Source organism: Macrobrachium rosenbergii, chromosome 1 (genome assembly GCF_040412425.1).
Source record: "Macrobrachium rosenbergii isolate ZJJX-2024 chromosome 1, ASM4041242v1, whole genome shotgun sequence".
In the NCBI taxonomy this organism is placed as follows: Eukaryota; Metazoa; Arthropoda; class Malacostraca; order Decapoda; family Palaemonidae; genus Macrobrachium; species Macrobrachium rosenbergii.
In genome coordinates, this window is record NC_089741.1 from 20,817,450 (window position 1) to 20,838,797 (window position 21,348).

The window sequence follows — 21,348 nt, forward strand, 5'->3', positions numbered from 1 at the left end:
ACATTTTTTTTTGGTTCAAAGAAGGCCATATCTCAACCATTGGTCTAATCTGGTTTAGTTTTTGTTATACAGGTCAATTCCAACAATCTTTATTTTATTAAATGTTATTTAAGAGATACTAAATGATCACAGACTTGAGATGGTTACATTTAATCTGGTCTCAGTAACAGCTGCTCTGTCTGCTTCATGCCTATATGGGAATAGATCCAACTTATTTCAGTATTTCCACAAGCTTCATATAAGCTGTGGTGTAAACTTAATCTGTTGTGAATGAGAATATTTCAGACATTAATTCCGAAGGATTTCAACAGCTCTTATCTGATCACTGGGATCTGAGGCCACATATTTTTAATCATTGTATAGTAAGGGACAACCTGATCTTTCAGTGGGTTTTTACGGGGGGTTATCAAGATCAACATACAACTCCCACAAAACCAAACTTTACAAGAACAATCCACCATTCATCTCAACATTTACCCTTTTTTTTTTTATGATCTGACAAATATCTAAAGCCCGTACAATTATTGCCCATGGCTGATGCTGAGCAACAAATCACAATTAGATCTGGTATACAAGGTGCAGTATTTACTGTTGACTAATAAAGTAACAACAGTATCAAAGGAATCTGGTCTGCAAGGAGGTACCATGGACTACAAACCAACCCTAACTCTGATTATTAAGTCGTCCATGTATTGTTTTCACATCCTTAGGATATGTAATTGTATAGGAGTTTCAGAAACTTCCTGCTTTATAACTTTGCAACATTCCTGCTTTATAGCTTTGCAACAGACATTAAAAAGCAATTTTATTGTGTAGCACTTGGGTTAGTGATGTTAAATTCTAAGTGTGGGTAACATCCAATGAAATGACTCCAGAATACAAGATTATTCCTGTTCAAGCAAGCCTTGTAAAGCCTTGTATGGACTCATGCACTGTAACTGGTTAATATTAATAGTTTAATCTAACTATAATGAGTATGATAAAATTCTTAACTTTCATATGGCTGGCCTGAAAGATTTAATAAACCACAACTCCTTAAAATCAAATAATGATTAAAGACTTACACAACAGTTAAAAATTTAAACAATAATGATTAAAGACTTACACAACAGTTAAAAATTTAAATAACAATGATTAAAGAATTACACAACAGTTGTTAATGACATTTACTGTATTCCCAATATTTGATTTACGTTGTTGGTTGAAAGTTACACAAAAACTAAAGAAATATTCAAGAGTTGAACTGCAATTAGAAACTGGTTCAAGTGGGCTATTCTCTCAACCATGCATCGTGAGTGTGACCAAATAAAGGATGGGATATTACTTCAGTCTGGCATACTTTTTGGGATGAACACCATCACAGTCCGACAGACTTTTCAACCCGTTGTGATTTGGCAGTCACATTCCACAATTACTGCGATTTAATATAGATGATGGGCTCAGTATGTTACAATTCACCGACAGGAACAGGTACAATATATTTTATCTAGTCACTGATTACAGCTTTGACTGCCCTATCATTTCATTAATGCATATATGACCAGGAACCAAACATATTTCAATACTTCTAAATAAACAGGCTCTCATAATTAGTGGATGAATGGATGGAATTGGAGAGACCCCAAGCATTGAGACCCCCAAGGATTGAATATATTGTGAAAGGATGAACACTTTTAAAATCAATAAAGTACTCATACTCTATCAGTGGTTATATGGGGAAAAAAAAAAAAAAAAAAAAAAAAAAAAGGTAAATGAGATATAAGAAAATAAATTTTACAAAATAATTATGGAAGTAATCATCTTTTAATCTTTATATTCATAAAAACTGGTGAAACTGGCAAGTGTAAGAAAGTCTGCATCATCACCATCTGCAATTTAAAACAAGGACTTTCAATCCAGCTAGAATCTCTGCTACTGGTCACTATACTTGAACCCAGCCCGAGAAGAACCCTAAAAGAGTTCAGAGGTCTGGTTAAACAAATCATTTATAACTAACTAACTATACTTGAAGCAATGCTCAAGAGGATGCTCAGCTGATGCTCATCAAAATGAACAAACTCAGGGGCACAGCTACCTTACAAAAATATACTGATGGGGTATGAAGGTAATGCTCAATCTTCAAGTGTCTCAAAACAATTTCACTCCTATCTTGGAGGATGACCATCTCTCTTACCATTTCCTTAAAATATATGACCTTAGAAGTCATTTCATATGCTACTGGGAACTGGATTTACTTGATATACATTATGAGAAACATTCGTTGCATACTTGTCAACCTCCTCAATTTCCTGAATCCCAACATGGGGTGGAACTTGGCAGAAACATGGATATTTGCTGACAAAATATGTGGAATAGCAATGTCAGTCTTGAAGATAAGTGGATGCAGTGAATTAACATTATTTATGGTGTCAATTACCCTTGTTTTGAGTGGCATGCTGTATCCAAAGCACAAGCTACAGCTGTCATCTCTGCTATACACACAAACAATCTGAAAGTTTAGCCTCAAACTTCATCTCCAAAAACAAAAGCACAGCCAGCTCCATCTCTTGGTACTGAAAAATCTAATTGCTTTGTATCACATTCTAAAAAATTAGGAGCTGACCTCCATTTGTTTTATTGATACTCACTAGCAACACGAAATTTCTGGTACATGTATAATCCATGGTGGAACAGTTGGCAGCTCACTGTATGTACTTTACCAATTTTCTGATACCAAATTATATCACCTAGCTTCTCTGCTGTGTTTGGAAGGGCTCTGAGGATCTTGTACCAAACCTTTCCAAGTTACATTACCCAAGAATACTGAAGGTGGATTCTTAGTTTTTTTTTTTACTTTTTCCATACAGCACAAACCAATTCCTCTTAAAAGTTTTAAAGAAACTCATTGTGCCCAACAGACTTTTAATGGGTGATAAGTTCTACAAATGCTCAAAGATCTAATATAAGGGCTACATCTAAAGCTTTGTTTGGACTGACAAGTTGATGAGTTTACAAGCCTTAATCCAATTTGGACTTCTATCAAGAATCATATATATATTTTGAATAAAGAATTTTCATCCCTTCCCCAGTTAAAACCTGATACATCTTTAATAGTTAATGATTCATTTAGCAAAACAGCCTCTTAACTCTTGGAAATACAGACTCCATGATGATGATGATATTAGCAAAACCAAAACTTGTTACGAGTACACTGTACTCCCTTGTGGGATTCCTTCTTCCTGCAGATACTACTCTTGGCCAACTCTTAAGTAACTCTTAGATACGGCTGAATTCATGGATCACTCTGACACAGTACCCACTTTGTTGGGTTGTCTGGTAATATTAATATGCTCAGGAGTACCACAAACCTTAAATCAGAGACCACAATAGTTTGGCACTGCTGGGTTTGATTGGAAAGTTTCACCAGGGGATCAAGGTTACTCCTGTTTGTACACACACCCAATTGATAAAAAAAATAAATTATTCCCATCCAAGTGCTGTACAACTTGAGATCAATTAGTCTGTGACTAGCTTTATGAAAGGCATCCTTATCTGATTTTCTGACAGGTTTAATTAGTGCTACTCTCTAATTCCCTGACAGAATCGCAGTTCACCAGATCTTACTTTAAATAACAGCTCTCTAGTCTCTCTCTCTCGCTTTTTTTTGGGGGGGGGGGGCATTTATAACATCCTGTAAGAAACTGTCTCGTCACCTGAGCACTCAAGCCAAAGTTTCAGAGCATCAAATGAGTTCCCTTAGGGAACAAGAGAGATTTTTGGGAGGATAATTTTGAATGGCTTCTAAAGCACCTCCCGAGTCACTCGAAATTGCTATTGTCTGTGGAGGCATATTTTCAACAAAATAGACAACTGTAATGCATACAAGTATTGCCATGAAAGCCATTTTCATTACAGGATGGTGGAACAAATCCTACACCATATGGCAATTTGGGACCACTTACACGCACACACATTGTGTAATGTGGGCCTTCACATCTTGTATGCCCTGTTTTTGATATTCATGAGTATAAATTTTTGGATGGACAGGTCAAGTGTGCACAAATACAGACCCCATCCACAATCCAAAGGAGAAAATTCTATGGTTGGAGGAAGTTTTATTTTCAAATCTATTGACTATACGCACTTAGCTCTAATTGGGAATGATGATGGATTACTGTTTATAAAAATGTTTCTTTGACTGTAAAGTTCTTTAGTTATTGATTCACTTGCCTAAAACTTTTTTGCACAGGTCTCTCTATAACCACTTGCTTAAATGTTTATTGCACAAGGCCCTGAATTGCTACTTGCCCAAATCCTCACTGCACAAGTTTCTCTACTGTTACTTGCCTAATTGTTTATTGCACAAGCCTCTCTGTTACTACAGTCTCAATGTGGAGTGAGAGGACGTTCATAACTTGCAACTTGCAGTGATATATTTGAGGTGGACCTGAGTGTCCCAGTGCAGGTTCAGAGTTCTTCACTGTGAATTGGATCTTAAACTTTTTAATGCTGAGTCTGACCCTTAAACAAAATAGGAGGTAATGTATAAAGGTAAATCCCCTTCATCAAGTATGTTACAGAACTGCACCGGGTGAAACATTAGTAACTGTAGTGCAGGTGAAGTATGGGGTATAAGGGTACTACGGAATGAGCCTGTGTGTACTGATCAACAGAGCTGTATGGCAGCAATAAAATTTAACCTGGATGTATGTTTATATTACTGGTATTGTACACTTGTAAATTTTTGAAATAAAAAAGGGAAAAATAGTACAGTTCAATGTGCAGCATACACATGAATAACCACATTGTACATTGATTTATACCAGTGTAATCCTATCATTATTCCATCCATCTTTTGAATATGTGCCCTTAGAGGTAACTAGGATCATATTAATAACGTACTGTAGATGTTACTCAATATGTAAACAAGGATAAATGCACAGTACAAAGCCTTTAAAGTTGGGTACCCACAGGAAATACAGTACAGATTATTTTAACACTTACCAAATCTGACATGATGCTGTGCACTGGGATCAGCTTTTTTTAAGAATAGTCTTATAGGCCAAGCACCTTTTCCCACCCTCTTGGCAGGTGGATGTACCACTACAATACAAGCACATCTGAAAAAGAGGCCTCGTCATTCACACGACCAGTCTTCAAAAACAACAGCTTCCACTGCCCAACATGTTGGTTATCAGTGGGAAATACAAGGTTATGGCTTGTACAAGCAGTAAGCATTCATGCCTGCAAGAGATATGGTACAGTATTTAGTTCCTAGTTCCATCTATGTCAAAGTAATTTTCAAATATTTGCTCTCCTTTACAATAATACTTATTCAACAACCACTTAATGATGTTTAATAATGTTGCAAACGTTATAAAAAAAGAGGAAAATGCTTGTCCTGTGACGTAATGCAATTGTTTCAGGGAGTATTTTCTTTCCAACATATCAATTAAGCTGAAAAACAATTTAAAACTGTACCTCAAAACTATGCACACAGTTGATGTGCTTCACATGCAACTGCCAAGATGATCTCATACAGGCACTGGACTCATGCCATACAGTCCTGAAAAAAAAAAAAAGTAATTTTAAAATACTTTTAATTCCCTGTTCTGTTATAAACACCATTTTTCCAACTCAACAGCATACCATTTAAGAATTGAAATAAAAAATATGCAAATGTCAAAATGGGATGGGATCATTCTGAAACATGAGTAAAGCCACTCAAGAATAGGTTGTAGTCTAACAACGTTGGATTACCATGGGTGGTTTAAACCTCTTTGGGTTGACTGAGTATTGTATATGTTATAAGGTGTTCTATCCATATTGAGGTTAATCAAGGATAGGTTGTGGCCAACTTCATAACAGTAATTAAGGATTCTTTTTTTAAATAATGTACTGGGTAGAGTTCAGTGCCCCTCTATAACTTAACAACCAACTTGCAATTTGTGTATAGCAATCAATTTAATCATAGCACATCATTAGTGGGTACTAAAAACTTAATATTGATATGACATTAAGTTTGTAAACTTGAAAAACTTTCAAATCTCATGTTAACAAAGAATTCTCAGTATACTGTAACCATCAAATACCTCACCAGCATATGAGTCAAGTTACTAATGATGAATCAAAACAAATTTAGTAATTCATTAATGACAGTAGCCAAGGCAGATGGCATAACATGTTCTTGAGTTTATGAAAATAGAGCACATCATGAATGTTGTTAATCTATTTTGGTTATTGCTTCCACCTTTGGCACCTTTGTAATGGACATTTCAAAAATAAACTACTGTACAGGTACTCCAAAACCACCAGCCCCATTTGGGGCTGGAGTATGTAAAGACATTTTTATAATAAAATAAAGTTTTGTATATACTTACCAAGTAATTACATAGCCTATACTTACTAAGTAATTACATAGCCTATGTTTCTAAATTGCGTGGCATTGCGTTCTATTGTTTTAAGTGTAGTTGACAAGGTCCTGCCCAATTTTGGGGGAAGCATAGGTACAACAGCTGAAGAGCTCAATTCATTTGTGCCCTCAATGTCTGTGAAAGGGGAGGAGGGAGGGCTCTAATTTTGTAATTAATTGGTAAGCATATATAAAAACTTTATTTCATTACAAAAATTACATTTTTAAATAAATAACTTACCAAGTAACTATATAGCTGAATTCCATATTGACAGGCAGTGGGATGCATGGACATACTTTAATCCCAAAATTTTCAGTGAAATAAAAAAAAAGATAGCTAGCACTGGTTAAAATGCTTGTTGCACTCTTACCTGTCAAGAGAGCTGCTGCAGATAAATACTGCCTCTGGTCAGTGCTCATCTTAACTATAGTAGCACTGCGGTATAGCCGTGGAGCGCCCCTACTTCAGTGGGAGCTTTGTAGCGAAGGACTATTCTGACTGCTACAAAGCATAAGTGGAGGTTATGCAGCTCAAGGAGTCATCCAATGGCTACCAGAACCTTAATAGTGACCCCTTGCCCTGGGCACAGTACCATAATGAGAGACAACCAGGCAATGCTGTTACCTACACAATTAAAAAGCCACTACCCATCCAATACAAAAGACTGGTGGGTACCCCAGGTACATAGTACCCCTAGGCTCCCTAAAGAACTTGACAGCCTATATAAAGGTGAAAGAGGTAGAATATGAGCAAAACTCCTATACTTCCTCCCCCAATACCATGCCAGCCACAGACAATGGACCAAGGGTACCGCAGCTTTCAAAAATAGTCTCCACTTCCCGTTAATAATGGGTTGCAAGCACTGACTTACACTTCCAAAAAGTTGATAGGAGAATCGCAGATAAAGACACGTTTAAAAGCCAACAAGGTGGCGACAGCTCTAATTTCGTGGGCTTTGACTTTCAACACTGTTAAACTCCTGAATTCTGGAGTCACACTCCAGGATGACATATCTTAAAAAGAACAACATTGCGTTCTTGAGACGAGGTCTGGAATGGTTCTTCACAGAACACCAGAGCTTACTAGAGGGACCTCTGATCCTCTCGGTTCTAATTTATGTTGGTAGTACTTCAGCGCCCTTAAGGGCCAAAGTGTTCTCTCCTCCTCCTGTGGTCCAAGGATTTAAATAAAATTCCTGATGACAAAAGAATGAGGCCATGGCATGGAAGGGGTCTCGTTCTTGGCAAGGAAGCCCAACGTAAAAGAGAAGACGGCATCTTCCTGTGAGAAGCAGGTTCTCTTATCAACGGCCTGCAGTTTGCCGACTCTCTTGGCAGTAGCCAAAGCAACAAGAAATAGAGTTCTCCTTGTTAGGTCTCTTTAAGGAAATTGTGCGAAGGGGTTCAAAAGGAGGGCCTGATAACCACTTGAGGATCATGTCTAAATTCCAGGCAACTGAGATGTTCTTGCTCTCCTTGGTAGTGTCAAAGGACTTAAGTCGCTGATGTCCTGATTTGATCCCAGATCCAGGCCTCTGAGTCGAAAGAGAGAGCCCAGCATGGCTCTGTATCCCTTGATGGTTGACAAAGACAAACCTCTGTCAGTCCTCAAGAAAAGTAGGAAATACACAATGTCCACCACAGCTGTTTCAGAAGAGATGTTATTTCTTCTGCACCAGTTGCAGAATACTGCCCACTTCACTTGGTAGATCCTGGAAGAAGCCTGGGGTCTACACCATGGAGCATCAGTCACCGGAGTGACGATCTCCCTGCCAAGTGTGTGACCTCGGGCAGCCCTACTGAAGGTCTCAGTCCAGCTTGTACTATACTTTATTACTATTATTTTTATTATTATTATTGTTACTGTTATTATATTTGAGTATTATTATGACGATGATGATGATTCTCATCATCATTATTATTACTACTTCTTGAGTGCTTTGGTTGGCCTAAGCACTCCAACCATTGTGGTCAAGGCCTACGAATCTGCTCTTGGATCTAAGCAGTGTTTAGCGTAAATGGTTCCTATGAATTACAAGAGTTTCTTTGCATACAGTCACTAAACACTAACTATACAATACAGGTAATGTACAATCACTAAACAATAACATTCACAATACACTTACACTCACTAACCACTCACATTTACTATACTCACACTAAACACACACACTTACTATACACCCACTCACTCACTAAACACTTACTATACTCTGTCTCCATAACACTAAGCACTCACTGAACACTTACTGTACAACAAACTCTGTAAACATTCACTATACACTAAACACTCACTAAACCCTAAAAACTCCCTAAACATTCAGTGAATACTTACACACTTAACATTTACTAAACCCTAAGCATTCTCTAAACACACACTAAACACTCATTAAATGCTTACACACCAAGCATTCACTAAACACTAACATGCACTAAACCTTCACTAAACCCTAACTAATCATTTACATTCTAAACATTCACTAAACCCTAAACACTCGCTAAACATTCACTGAATACTTAAAAACACTAAACACTCACTATAATTCACAAAACATTCACTAAACCCTAAACACTAAACATTCACTAAGCCCTAAACACTAAACATTCACTAAGCCCTAAACACTAAACATTCACTGAATACTTAAACATTCAACATTCACTAAACCCTATATACAAACTAGACATTCACTGAATACTTACACACTAAACTTTCACTTATACTCACTAAACACTAAACTAAACATTCACTAGACATTTACTCAAACATTCACTAGACATTTACTCAAACATTCACTAGACATTAACTATTAAACATTAACAAGAGTTAGAGGAATTTATTTCTGGTGATAGAAATTCATTTCTCGCTATACTGTGGTTCGGATTCCACAATAAGCTGTAGGTCCCGTTGCTAAGTAACCAATTGGTTCTTAGCCACGTAAAATAAGTCTAATCCTTCGGGCCAGCCCTAGGAGAGCTGTTAAGCAGCTCAGTGGTCTGGTAAAACTAAGGTATACTTACTTACCAGACCTTAAAGGATGGCAGCGCTGCCATGGTGGAAGACCACCGAACTCTGTAGTACTGGTATAGAGATCGCAACTTCAAGTATAGGCTATACCCTTCATGTTCCAAGTGGATCTTGTATGGATCATTCTTATCATCCCTGGGGTGACAGTAGGGAATCTAGGAATTCTGAAGGTTTCTGGGAATTCCAGAGGTTTCTGAAGGCTTCAAGACATCTCCAGGCTCTGTAGCCTTTGGATTTCTTGCACAATACTAAAGAGTTTTATGAAGAAGAAATTGGAGACGAAGGACTTCGAAGATTTCTTTGGAGGAAGCCCGCATTTTTGGAGATGAGTAAGCCTATGTTCTTGGAGATGAATTCTGGAGGCTTTCAAAGGCTTCAAGATGATCTCCAGGCACTGAAGCCTTTGGAAATGCCAATTGGATTCTCCAGGAATGCTTCAGGAGCTAAAGACTGCTTCAAAGGATCCTGGAGTTGTGAAGACATCTCTAAGAATACCCAGAAGACTTCTCTTATCATCGAAAGATATCTATATATATATATATCAGTAAGATGGAATCCCACAATTATAGAAGAATCATTAAAGTAAAGAAACTGTTTTGTGTCAGAAAAAGAACTCGAAGTAATGGTTAATGCACATCAAAATGATCTAAAACCATCAGGATTTTCCCTGAAGACATTTAGGAGTCCTTCAGTCTTCATCTGGAAGAATGTGAGAAATGCCCTTCACGCATGCGCCGAACTCCAGTCTCCAGGACAAATCTCTGAGATGCTTCAAATCGTCTGGAAGCTTTCCGAGAAAGCAAGTGTCATATTTGAAAAGCTGGGTAAGAGAAAGCAAAGAGTATGGTGAAGGGAAGGGTCCAACCCAGAGGCTGCTTCCTTGGAGGAAGGCAGGTATCCTGCCAAGCTGGGGAAGCAGGCCTGGAGAGGGCCCCAAGCCCCTCAAGGATGGGCCCCAAAAGCCCCCAAGGCTCGCCAGTCTCTTGTGGGCAGCTTTGAAGGGAAGAGTCCAACCTAGAGGCTGCTTCCTCAGAGGAAGGCAGGTATCCTGCCAGGCTGGGGAAGTGGGCCTGGAGTGGGCTCAAGAACTTCAAGAACGAGGCCCAAAAGCCCCCACGGCTCACCAGTCTCTTGACGGCAGCCTTGAAAGGAAGGGTCCGACCCAGAGGAAGCTTCCTTGGAGGAAGGCAGGTATCTTGCCAGGTTGAAGAGGGCCCAAGAACTTCAAGGATGAGGCCCAAAAGCCCCCAAGGCTCACCAGTCTCTTGAGGGCAGCCTTGAAGGGAAGGGGCCGACCCAGAGGTTGCTTCCTCGGAGGAAGGCAGGTATCCTGTCAGGCTGGGGGAAGCAGGCCTGGAGAGGGCCCAAGAACTTCAAGGGTGGGCCCGACCCAGAGGCTGCTTCCTCGGAGGAAGGCAGGTATCCTACCAGGCTGGGGAAGAGGGCCTGGAGGGGGCCCAAGAACTTCAAGGATGAGGCCCAAAAGCCCCCAAGGCTTGCCAGTCTCTTGACGGCAGCCTTTAAAGGAAGGGTCTGACCCAGAGGCTGCTTCCTTGGAGGAAGGCAGGTATCCTGCCAGGCTGGGGAAGCAGGCCTGGAGAGGGCCCAAGAACTTCAAGGATGAGGCGCAAAAGCTCCAAAGGCTTGCCATTCTCTTGAGGGCAGCCTTGAAAGGAAGGGTCAGACCCAAAGGTTGCTTCCTCAGAGGAAGGCAGGTATCCTGTCAGGCTTGGGGAAGCAGGCCTGGAGAGGGCCCAAGAACTTCAAGGATGAGGCCCAAAACCCCACATAATTATTATTACTATTATCATAATGAGATAGGACCCCTTCTGTAGGAGTAGTACTGATGAATATAATACTTTAGCTGTGTCTAATTCATTTAATTTGCACAGTTTCTCTATGCCTCTTATGACTACCTTTTCATCATATATTTATGTTGAGGGGGTGCCTACCCATGGGCAAAACCCACCGACCTACCTTGGACTACTAGTATCCCTCCTCCTTGGTGCATGAGAGTTAGACAGTGACCTTTGTCTAGGAGCGCCAGTGGGACGAGTAGCTACCTCCTCTGCTAACGCTTCACTTGCACTTTTAGCACTAACTTGGTCCATAAGGACTTTCACTGAGACACTTAATTGTTCCATAGTATTAACTATGAGACCAAACTTCTGATCAACACGTGATTTGAGGCGGGCAATGGTGTTAGGGTCGGATGCATGGGGGCCAGGTGAAGGAGTAGGTTGAATGGTTAGAGGGCTAGTTAAGGGGGAAAAAACAGTAGAGGTAGAAGACAGAACAGGTAAATCACCTACACCTGATTTAGGAGTACACTCTAGGCTAGCTATGTTCCTTGCTTCAGCTCTAACAGTTGCCTTCCTTTTTCTGTCTCTAACTTGTCTAAATGAGATTTTAAGGTTTTCCACCTCCCCTGATCCCAGTCCCTGCATTCAGTACAAGACAAGCCAAACGAACAAGTCTACCTCCTACAATTGCTATAGATTGTGTGGGAATCATATGATGTTTTTGTCAACCTAGTTTGCAGCCTTTGCTGCAAAACCGATTATTAGAAGCACTAGTGTCAGACATCGTCGGGAAAAAAAAGTCATAAACCGTGAATAATAGGTCTAAAATAATCTAAGCTATCTGAAAATAGCACAAGACCTACCAAAATCAATGAATACATCACCAAATGGAGACTAAGAAGAACCATCCGGCAACCAAATTCAAATCAAAGCTGCTTGATCGTTAACCGCCAGAAACAAATTGACCTCTTCAGCTGTGCTGTACCATATGCTTCCCCAAAAGTGGGCAGGGCCTTGTCACCTACACTAAAACAATAGAATGCTACCACAAATTTCAAATTTTAGCTGCCGTGCGAGTTAGAAACATATGCTATGTAATTACTTGGTAAGATACTTATATAAAATAGCATTACTACAAGACAGAACAAGCCAGATTTTCAGTTAAGGATTTTCAGTCATCCTTATCAGAGTGCAGTTCTGCAATTTAGTTTAGTACGTCAGAGTACTTTTCTTAAATGCCTGTCCTTCTTAAATGCATGTCCTCAAACACTTAATGCAAGCAAGAAGGGCCTTTTCTGAAAATCATGTAGGCCTAAGGACATGGTTGCATACCTGGGAAAACTTTACAGTGTAGAGGGGTTCCAAGGTGAATGCTCTCCCCTCAAAAATTCAGGATAACTGTGTTACAGATTACACTCATGCCAGGACATAGCATCCTGGATAAAAGTAGAATTCATTGAGTAAAACATATGACGTCCCATCATGGCAAGTGGGTTGTCCCAGATGAAGTTACATTATGAGATGCACAAGTTAAAAAACCTTTTACAGTATCTTCTTTGAGGAGATTTCTTTAGTTATTTAATGAAATCTTACATACAGTATTAAGTAGCCGCACATTTCTCTGAATGTTTAGATTTAACAATTGCTACTGGTTAAATGTAGTTTTTCGTGTTCCCAACGACCATGCAAATCTCCCCCGAGATTTCCATTACAGTCTTGTGGGGGGGGGGGATGTGTGGGAAACAAAAGAGACAGGCAGTTTATGTTAATGTTGATTATAACAACGAGTAAGCTAAAACCTTTCTTCTTGATGTAAAGAAGAAATATGACAACTATTATCTCTCCCTGTGCAGACACCTTAACAGCATCCAATATAAATAAAATGACAATGGGCCATATTTGTTCTAAATGTTATGCTACATACATACAATCTGGAATATCAGTGGAGCCTGTTACATTTGATAAAAGTTTAAGAATTAAGGGTTTTTCTCCTGAGTATGAAATGAGGTGAAAGACGTAAGAAATCTCATGTTTATAAGTTACAGCACACTAGGTCAAGTCATGGAAGTAAAACCTTCCCCACTAGGTTAGGATGCATTTTTGTACCTTGCTCTTAATTTGTTGAGTTCTAGGCCTGGTCAGGCATAGAGGAGGGGGGTAGGGTACCCTATTAAGGAACCTGCACCCCAGGACAGGTTTGATTATGGAAGATTAGATGCATCCCTGTAACTATCCTTAAATGAATTTTAAATTTTAAAATTAATTTTTGAATACCTGTACTTATCTGCAGAGCTAATATTTGCATGCCCATAACTGGTTGACAAACCTACCAGTATTGAATCCTATACATTCAATAAACATTAAAATAACACATATATATGCATATATATAATACAGCCACATATAAATACATATGAGAACTTATGCCCCAAAACAATAGGCAACAAGCCAGTTGGTCTCTCTGAAATTACACTGCTGTCGCTTGTTCCCGGTTGTTTGCAGTTAAAACAACCCAATCCCCCCACAGCACTGGGGGAGTGACGGAGCTCCCTCCAACACCAAGCCATTCCTTCTTTAAGCAAGTGCATTGACTGGCCCATAAAGCAAAGTGGGGAGGAAGGAGGGTGCCTATTAGTTCTGCAGATAAGTATTCAAAAATGATATTTTTATGATAAAATAAAGTTTGTTTATACTTACCTGGCAGATATATATATAGCTGTATTCTCCGAAAGGGACCGACAGAAATTCAAAAACTTACGGCACACGAGATGGGCCAGGTGGTTAGTACCCATTCCGCCGCTGGGAGGCGGGTATCAGGAACCATTCCCATTTTCTATTCAGATTTTCTAGAAACTAGAACTACTGTCTCCTGAGGGGAGGAGGGCGGGTACTATGATTATATATATCTGCCAGGTAAGTATGAACAAACTTTATTTTATCATAAAAATATCATTTTGTTCATGACACTTACCTGACAGATATATATATAGCTGAATCCCACCATTGGAGGTGGGAAGAGACAGAATAGGATTTAGGAAACAAAACTATGTAGGCGATTGACGCCTTGGTTCCTTACCTGTTAGCATTGCTGACTTCGTGATTACTGTCACCCAAGCCTGCTTCTGCTTTACTAGAAAACTCCAGCGAGGTAGAGACCTATAGAGCTGGTGGAATCTAGATGATCTGTCAACGGGGGCGAGACCACAATGTGACTAGACCATATGACCTTACTATGAGGGTAAGCGACAAACTAACAACCACCTGACCAAGCCTAGTTACGTCAAAAAAGATTAACATAAACTAAGGACTGGGGCGACCACCACTGGTGGAGACCCAACGACCATAAAAAACAACACAAAAAATATTAAAAACACACCAAAACAAAACTAAAGGAGAGGATGAGAGTCGCTTTCTGTTCCCAAGATCGTATTTGCGGAAACGTAAGGCCCCAGCGCACAGCAATTCTCATAGGACGTCTTCACTTCTGTGAGATAATGAGAAGCAAAGACCGAATTGCTTCGCCAAAAAGTGGCACCCAGAATGTCATTGAGAGACTGGTTTTTCTGGAAGGCCACTGAGGTAGCAATGGCTCTCACTTCGTGAGCCTTAACCTTCAAAGTTCTCAAGTCTTCGTCTAGCACACTGGAATGGGCGTCTATGATGGTGCTTCGTAGAAAGAACGCCAGGGCATTTTTCGAGAGAGGTAAATCAGGCCTCTTAACGGAGCACCAGAGATTGCTAGAAGGACCTCTACAATTCTGGGTCCTCTGCAAATAAAATTTTAGAGCCCTGACAGGACACAGGGTTCTCTCAGGTTCTTGTCCAGTGATGTCCGTCAAGCCCTTAATTTCAATGGACCTGGGCCAAGGGAAAGACGGGTTCTCATTCTTAGCAAGAAAAATAGGGCTCAGAGAACAGACAGCATCAGGGCCTCTGAAACCTATAATCTTGCTGAACGCTTGAAGTTCACTAACTCTCTTCGCCGTCGCCAGAGCAGTTAGGAAAATAGCTTTCTTTGTTACATCTCTGAAGGAAGCAGAATTTAAAGGTTCAAACCTCTTCGACATCAGGAATTTTAGAACTACATCTAAATTCCACGAAGGTAACTTAGGGGAGGCTACCTTAGACGTCTCAAAAGACCTAAGAAGATCATGAAGGTCTTTATTGTCCGATAAGTTCAGGCCTCTATGCCTGAAGACCGTTGACAGCATACTCCTATAGCCTTTGATGGTAGGGACTGCCAGGTTCAAATCCTTTCTCAGATATAAAAGGAAGTCCGCTATCTGGGAAAGAGAGGTCGTGGTGGAGGAAATTCCCTTAAGTTTACACCACCTCCTGAAAATGATCCACTTGGACTGGTACACTGCGCTGGAAGAGGCTCTCCTGGCGTTAGCGATCGCCTTAGCCACTGGTCTAGAAAAACCTCTCGCTCTGAGCAACTTCTCGATAGTCTGTATGCAGTTAGACTCAGAGCGGGAAGGTTTTTGTGGTACCTCTCGAAGTGGGGTTGTTTGAGAAGATCTGTTCTCAAAGGAAGCGTTCTTGGATAGTCTACCACGAGAGACATGACCTCTGGGAACCATTCTGCTGAAGGCCAAAAAGGAGCGATTAAAGTCATTCTCGTCCCTTCTGAGGCTACAAACTTTCTGACGACTTCCCAGAATCTTGAATGGGGAAAGGCGTACAGATCTAGACCCTTCCAGTCCCAGAGAAAGGCGTCTATTGCTAGGGCTCCCGGGTCGAGAACAGGAGAGCAGTAAAGGGGCAGCCTTGTGGTCCTTGAAGTCGCGAAAACGTCCACTAGGGGACGTCCCCAAAGTTTCCAAAGATCCTGACACACTTCTGCGTTCAGAGTCCATTCTGTTGGCAGAAGCTGATGTTGTCGACTGAGAAGGTCGGCGTGAACATTCTCGACCCCTGCAACAAAACGAGTGAGAATCGTCACCTGGTGAGAATGTGCCCATAGCAGGATCTCCTTGGCGATCAAGAACAGGGACCGAGAATGAGTACCTCCCTGTTTCTTGAGGTACGCCAGGGCCGTGGTGTTGTCGGAGTTGACTTGAATCACCCGACCTGCAACTTGATCCTGGAAGAACTGAAGAGCCAGGAAAATCGCTTTCAGTTCTTTGAGATTTATGTGCCAGGACACCTGTTCCCCTTTCCAGGTGCCTGACACTTCCTCCCCCCCTAGTGTTGCTCCCCATCCCGACATGGACGCGTCGGAAAACAACACTAGGTCGGGGCTCTGAAGATAGAGAGAGACCCCTTCTGCCAACTTTACAGGATCGAGCCACCACCGAAGATGGTCCTTGACAGAGAGAGAGATCCTGAGAGACTCGTCTAAGTCCTCCTTGTTCTTCCAGTTGTCTGCAAGAAAGAACTGTAGGGGTCTGAGATGCAACCTCCCCAGGGAAACAAACTTCTCCAGTGATGAAATGGTCCCCAGCAGACTCATCCATTCCCTCACCGAGCATGTTTCTTTCCCCAGGAAGGCCGAAACTTTTACTAAGCAGTGCTGCTGACGTTCCTGGGATGGAAAGGCTCGAAAACCCGCTGAATCCATCCGAATCCCCAGATAAAGAATGGACTGAGAGGGGATCAGATGCGACTTCTCTAAATTCACAAGAAGTCCCAGGGACTTTGTCAGTTCCAAAGTCGAATGCAAGTCCTCCAGACACCTTTGTTCCGATGTGGCTCGGATGAGCCAGTCGTCCAAGATAGAGCGATATCCTTATTCCGGCAAGATGAAGCCACCGGGCAACGTTCCTCATCAGGACTGTGAATACCATAGGAGCTGTGTGCTCAGACCGAAACAGAGAGCTCTGAATTGGTACACTCTTCCCTTCAGGACAAACCTCAAAAACTTTCTCGATTGAGGATGAATGGGGACATGAAAATACGCGTCCTGAAGGTCGAGAGAGACCATCCAATCGCCTGGTCGCAGTGCATTGATAACCGACTGGGGCGTCTCCATTTTGAACTTTTCTTTGACGACAAAGTTGTTCAGTCTGCTGACGTCCAGGACTGGTCTCCACCCCTGACTGTTTTGGAACCAGGAAGAGACGATTGTAAAACCTGGAGACTCCAGATCCAGGACTCGCTCTATTGCTTTCTTCTGAATCATTTCTTCCAGCAGATCTAAAAGGATCTGTTGCTTCTCCGGTGGTAAGAAGGCGACAGATCTCTGGGAGTAGAGGACAGGGGGGCAAACGAGGAACGGGATCCTGTAACCTTTTTTGATCACATTGAGGGACCAGGAATCCGCCCCTCTTACTTTCCAGGCTTCCGAAAACAGGAGAAGCCTGGCTCCTACTGGTGTCTGGAGGTGAGAAAAGTCACTTCTTGCCCCTTTGGGAAGAAGGGGCTCCGCCTCTGGAGAGACCTCTTCCTCGCGAAAAAGGTCTAGAGGAGGAAGATCTCCCACGAAAGGGCTTCTGTCTCTTCGGGGGAAGTCCTTGCAAGAAGAAGTGGAAGGGACACTAGGACGTCTGGAAGATTGAGCAAGGAGATCCTGAGTAGCCTTCTCCTTAAGGCTGGAGGCGAGATCCTTGACAAGCGGCTGGGGAAGAGATGGCTAGAAAGAGGGCAAAAAGTAACTCAGCCCTCTGAACAGGAGAAACTGACTTGGCAGCGAAATTGCAGTACAAAGCCCTCTTCTTTAGGAGGGTTGTACCAAAATGAGAAGCCAGTTCATCAGCGCCATCCCTGACGGCCTTGTCCATGCACGACAGTACACTGGACAGCTCCCCAGAGAAATAGAGTCCGGACTACGAGTCCTTAAGTCCAAGGCCCCCCAAGCACCAGTCCAGAAAGTTAAAAACCTCCATCGACTTGAAGAGGCCTTTCAGATGGTGGTCGGTTTCAGAAAGAGTCCAAGACACCTTAGCTGAAGAAAGAAGAGACCTCCTTGACGCATCCACGAGGCTCGCAAAATCACCTTGAGAGGAAGAAGGAACTCTAGAGCCAATTTCCTCTCCCGTCTCATACCACATTCCCGCTTTCCCGCACAATCTAGACGGGGGGAGAGCGAAGGAAGATTTCCCTTGAGACTTCCTATCTTCCATCCACGCATTGACCCTCTTGAGAGCTTTTCTTGTAGCCAGAGAAGTCTTCATTTGTCAGGAAGCCAGGGCGATTTCCTCACCTTCGAAGAAGCTAACTGCGAAGGAGGGGAAGAGGAGCAGAAGGCTGAAATTTATCAGGAAAAAGCTCTTTTAAGCATACTAGCCAAAAACCTGTAGTCGGAGAAAGACGAAAGAGGGGGCTCTTGTTCAGCAGAGTCCGACTCCTGAGACAAATCACCTCTTCGACAGGAGCGACAGGAGAGTCTTCCGGGCTAGAGAGAAACAAAGACCTTTGGGTCCAATTCGTCCCAGAGACCTCTTCTCGTGGGAAGAAGCAGCAGAAAATTCAGGAACAACTCGTACAGGAGCGTCCTGCCGAGCGTCCTGAGGAGCGTCCTGACGAGCGTCCTGATGAGCGTCCTGACGAGCGTCCTGCTTCACAAGCAGCCGAGCGTCCTGTCTTACAAGCTGCCGAGCGTCCTGGACGAGTCCCGACGAGCGAGCCGCCGAGCTTCTTGACGAGTCCTGAAGAGCATCATGCAGGGATCGGGAAAAACGAAGCGTCCTGGTGGGCGTCCTGCCGAACGTCAAAACGAGCGAAGCAGGAGGAGAGGCAAGAAGAGCGTCTTGGCGCGAACTCTTACTAGCAGCAAGCCGAGCTGCAAGAGGAGCGTCCTGATCAACCAGCGAGTCACGACGGGGCAAGGAGAGCTGATGATCCGCAGAACGATGAGGGCGACTACGAGAAGCCGCAGGGGAGAGAGACAAACGAAGAGAAGGAGAGGGAGACCTCTTAGATCTTTTAACTGGCAGCGACAAATCCTTGCGGCGCCCACGAGGTTGCTTCTCCTTAGCAGCGAGAAGGGAAGCTAACTGCCGCTGCATATCTTGGATAAGACGCTTCGAAGGAGAGGAAGCCCTCTCAGGAGAAGGGCTGCTCTTATGAGAAGAAGAGGGGGAAGGAGACGTCCTCCTCCTTCTACCAAGAGCGACAGGGGCTCTCTTTCTGGTGCGGCTGGGACGTTCAGCAACGTCCTCCTCCGAAGAAATCCTGGTCCTCTTCTGCGGCGGGAAATCTCAAAGCCAGTCGGGAGAAGATTCTAAGGCACGAGAAAGAGGAGAAGAAGCGTCCTCTTCAACGCGGCTCCTCTTGAAAGGACGAGAGTCCAACCGAGAACGTGACCCCTTAAGTGGAGAGGACGCCTCGGAGGACGAAAAACAATCCTTAAGGATCCGTGCGCGAGCACGATCCTTGGCAGCCTGGGAGACGTCAACAAGGCCTGCCGAAGGGACGCCAGATCGGTGGGGGGTCCCCGTAACCCTCTTGCGGCTTTCGACATGCCCATTCCCTAAGTCCTGGGAGTTCGGCAGAGGTCTAGACCTAGAGGCATTATAGGGCCGATCTGACGCCCCCTCCACAACACTGGGGGGATCACTACACTTCACTGCACTTTCGATCGCCAACACCTTAGACTCCAAGGTACGAATGGAGTTCAAAATCTGCGCAAGGGCATTACCTTCCGCAGACGCAATCACAGGGTTAGAAGGCGACTCTACAGGGAAAGGAGAAGCATTAGTAGGGTTAACAGGAGATAAATTAATACCCTGACTCCCACCTACCGACACACTCCTGGAGGAAGACCTCCTTACACGATCACGCTCTAGCTTGCGAACGTAAGAATCGTAAGCCTTCCAATCAGAATCAGGCAACGATTCACACTCCTTGCAGCGATCATCCAACATACAGACATGCCCTCTACATCTCATGCATACTGTGTGAGGGTCTACCGAAAATTTTCGGTAGCCTCACCTTACACTCCTGAACAACACACACCCTGAAACTAGCAGAACTAGATCCAGACATCTCGTTCAAGGAAAAGCCAAAACCAAAATCAAAACAGTCCAAAGAAGCGTATGCCTATCCACAAAGCCAAAGTCAAAAACCAAAAGACAATCAGAATACTTAGTGGAAAAAGTTTACGAAATCCAACAGCGGAGGTATTGACAACAGGTGTTGACAATACCGGCGACAGAGAAAATCTGAATAGAAAATGGGAATGGTTCCTGATACCCGCCTCCCAGCGGCGGGAATGGGTACTAACCACCTGGCCCATCTGCGTGTGCCGTAAGTTTTTGAATTTCTGTCGGTCCCTTTCGGAGAATACAGCTATATATATATCTGTCAGGTAAGTGTCATGAACAAAATTAATTTTAAATTTGATAATTTATTTGTTTCATATTAACCTGCAGAACTACTATTGCATGATCCCCAACACTGAAAATTGGATGGCAGGATGCAATTAATGATACTCAAACAGGCTTTGTTGTATAATAATAACCTTAAGATTCAGACCTATCTTAAAAGTGACTTATTAAAACTGACAATGCAGGCTTGTGATGTCGCAGAAAAAGAAAATGTGGCTGACTGTCAGTTAGTCATTATGTCAGTCCGTCTGCCTAAGGTGGCCTATTAAGCTCCACACCCAGTCAGACAACAACTCTCTCATGCCCTTTCCTCGCAGACACCGAAACCTCCACCCCGAGTCTTTGAGTTAAGGCAAGTGGCAATGACTGATATGTCATGTGATCTGGCATGTATCAGACTTCCATACACAGATATACAACCTTATTCTCTCTGTCAGGTACTGGGAAGTATCAGACCTCCATTCACTGACATCCCAATCATGCAGCTTCTTAGGCTCATTCACACAGCTTTCATGTCTCTAATCTTACATGCAAGCCAGACTCACCCAACCATACATACCTCTATTATTCTAGGTACTGTACAAGGAACATGGAGAGAGTGATGATTAGGTTAAGATATCACACCACCAGCAGCAACAATGGGACCAAGAGATCTTACAGAATCATATAGTACAGTACATACCATACATCTCTTATGTAACGACTAGCAAAAATACTATTCGATCTCCATGTTGCAGCATTTAAAACTGACAGTATTGAAACATTAGACCAAAATAACATGGGAGTAGAATGGTCCCAATACTATTTGGCCCTCTGCCCCTAGAAGAGAGTTTATTCTGCCCATCTGACTGAGCCCCTGAT

General features: G+C 42.6%; 1 long non-coding RNA gene across 1 annotated transcript in view; it reads right to left on the bottom strand.

Moving 5' to 3' along the window:
* Positions 1-21,348, bottom strand: part of LOC136839935 (uncharacterized) — a 36,076-nt gene that overhangs the window by 1,643 nt on the left and 13,085 nt on the right. Inside the window, exons 2-3 of the long non-coding RNA XR_010853484.1 lie at positions 5,461-5,545; positions 4,984-5,099 (exon numbers count right to left, since the gene is read on the bottom strand). This is a non-coding gene — a long non-coding RNA (uncharacterized lncRNA). The remainder of the gene's footprint in view (positions 1-4,983; positions 5,100-5,460; positions 5,546-21,348) is intronic.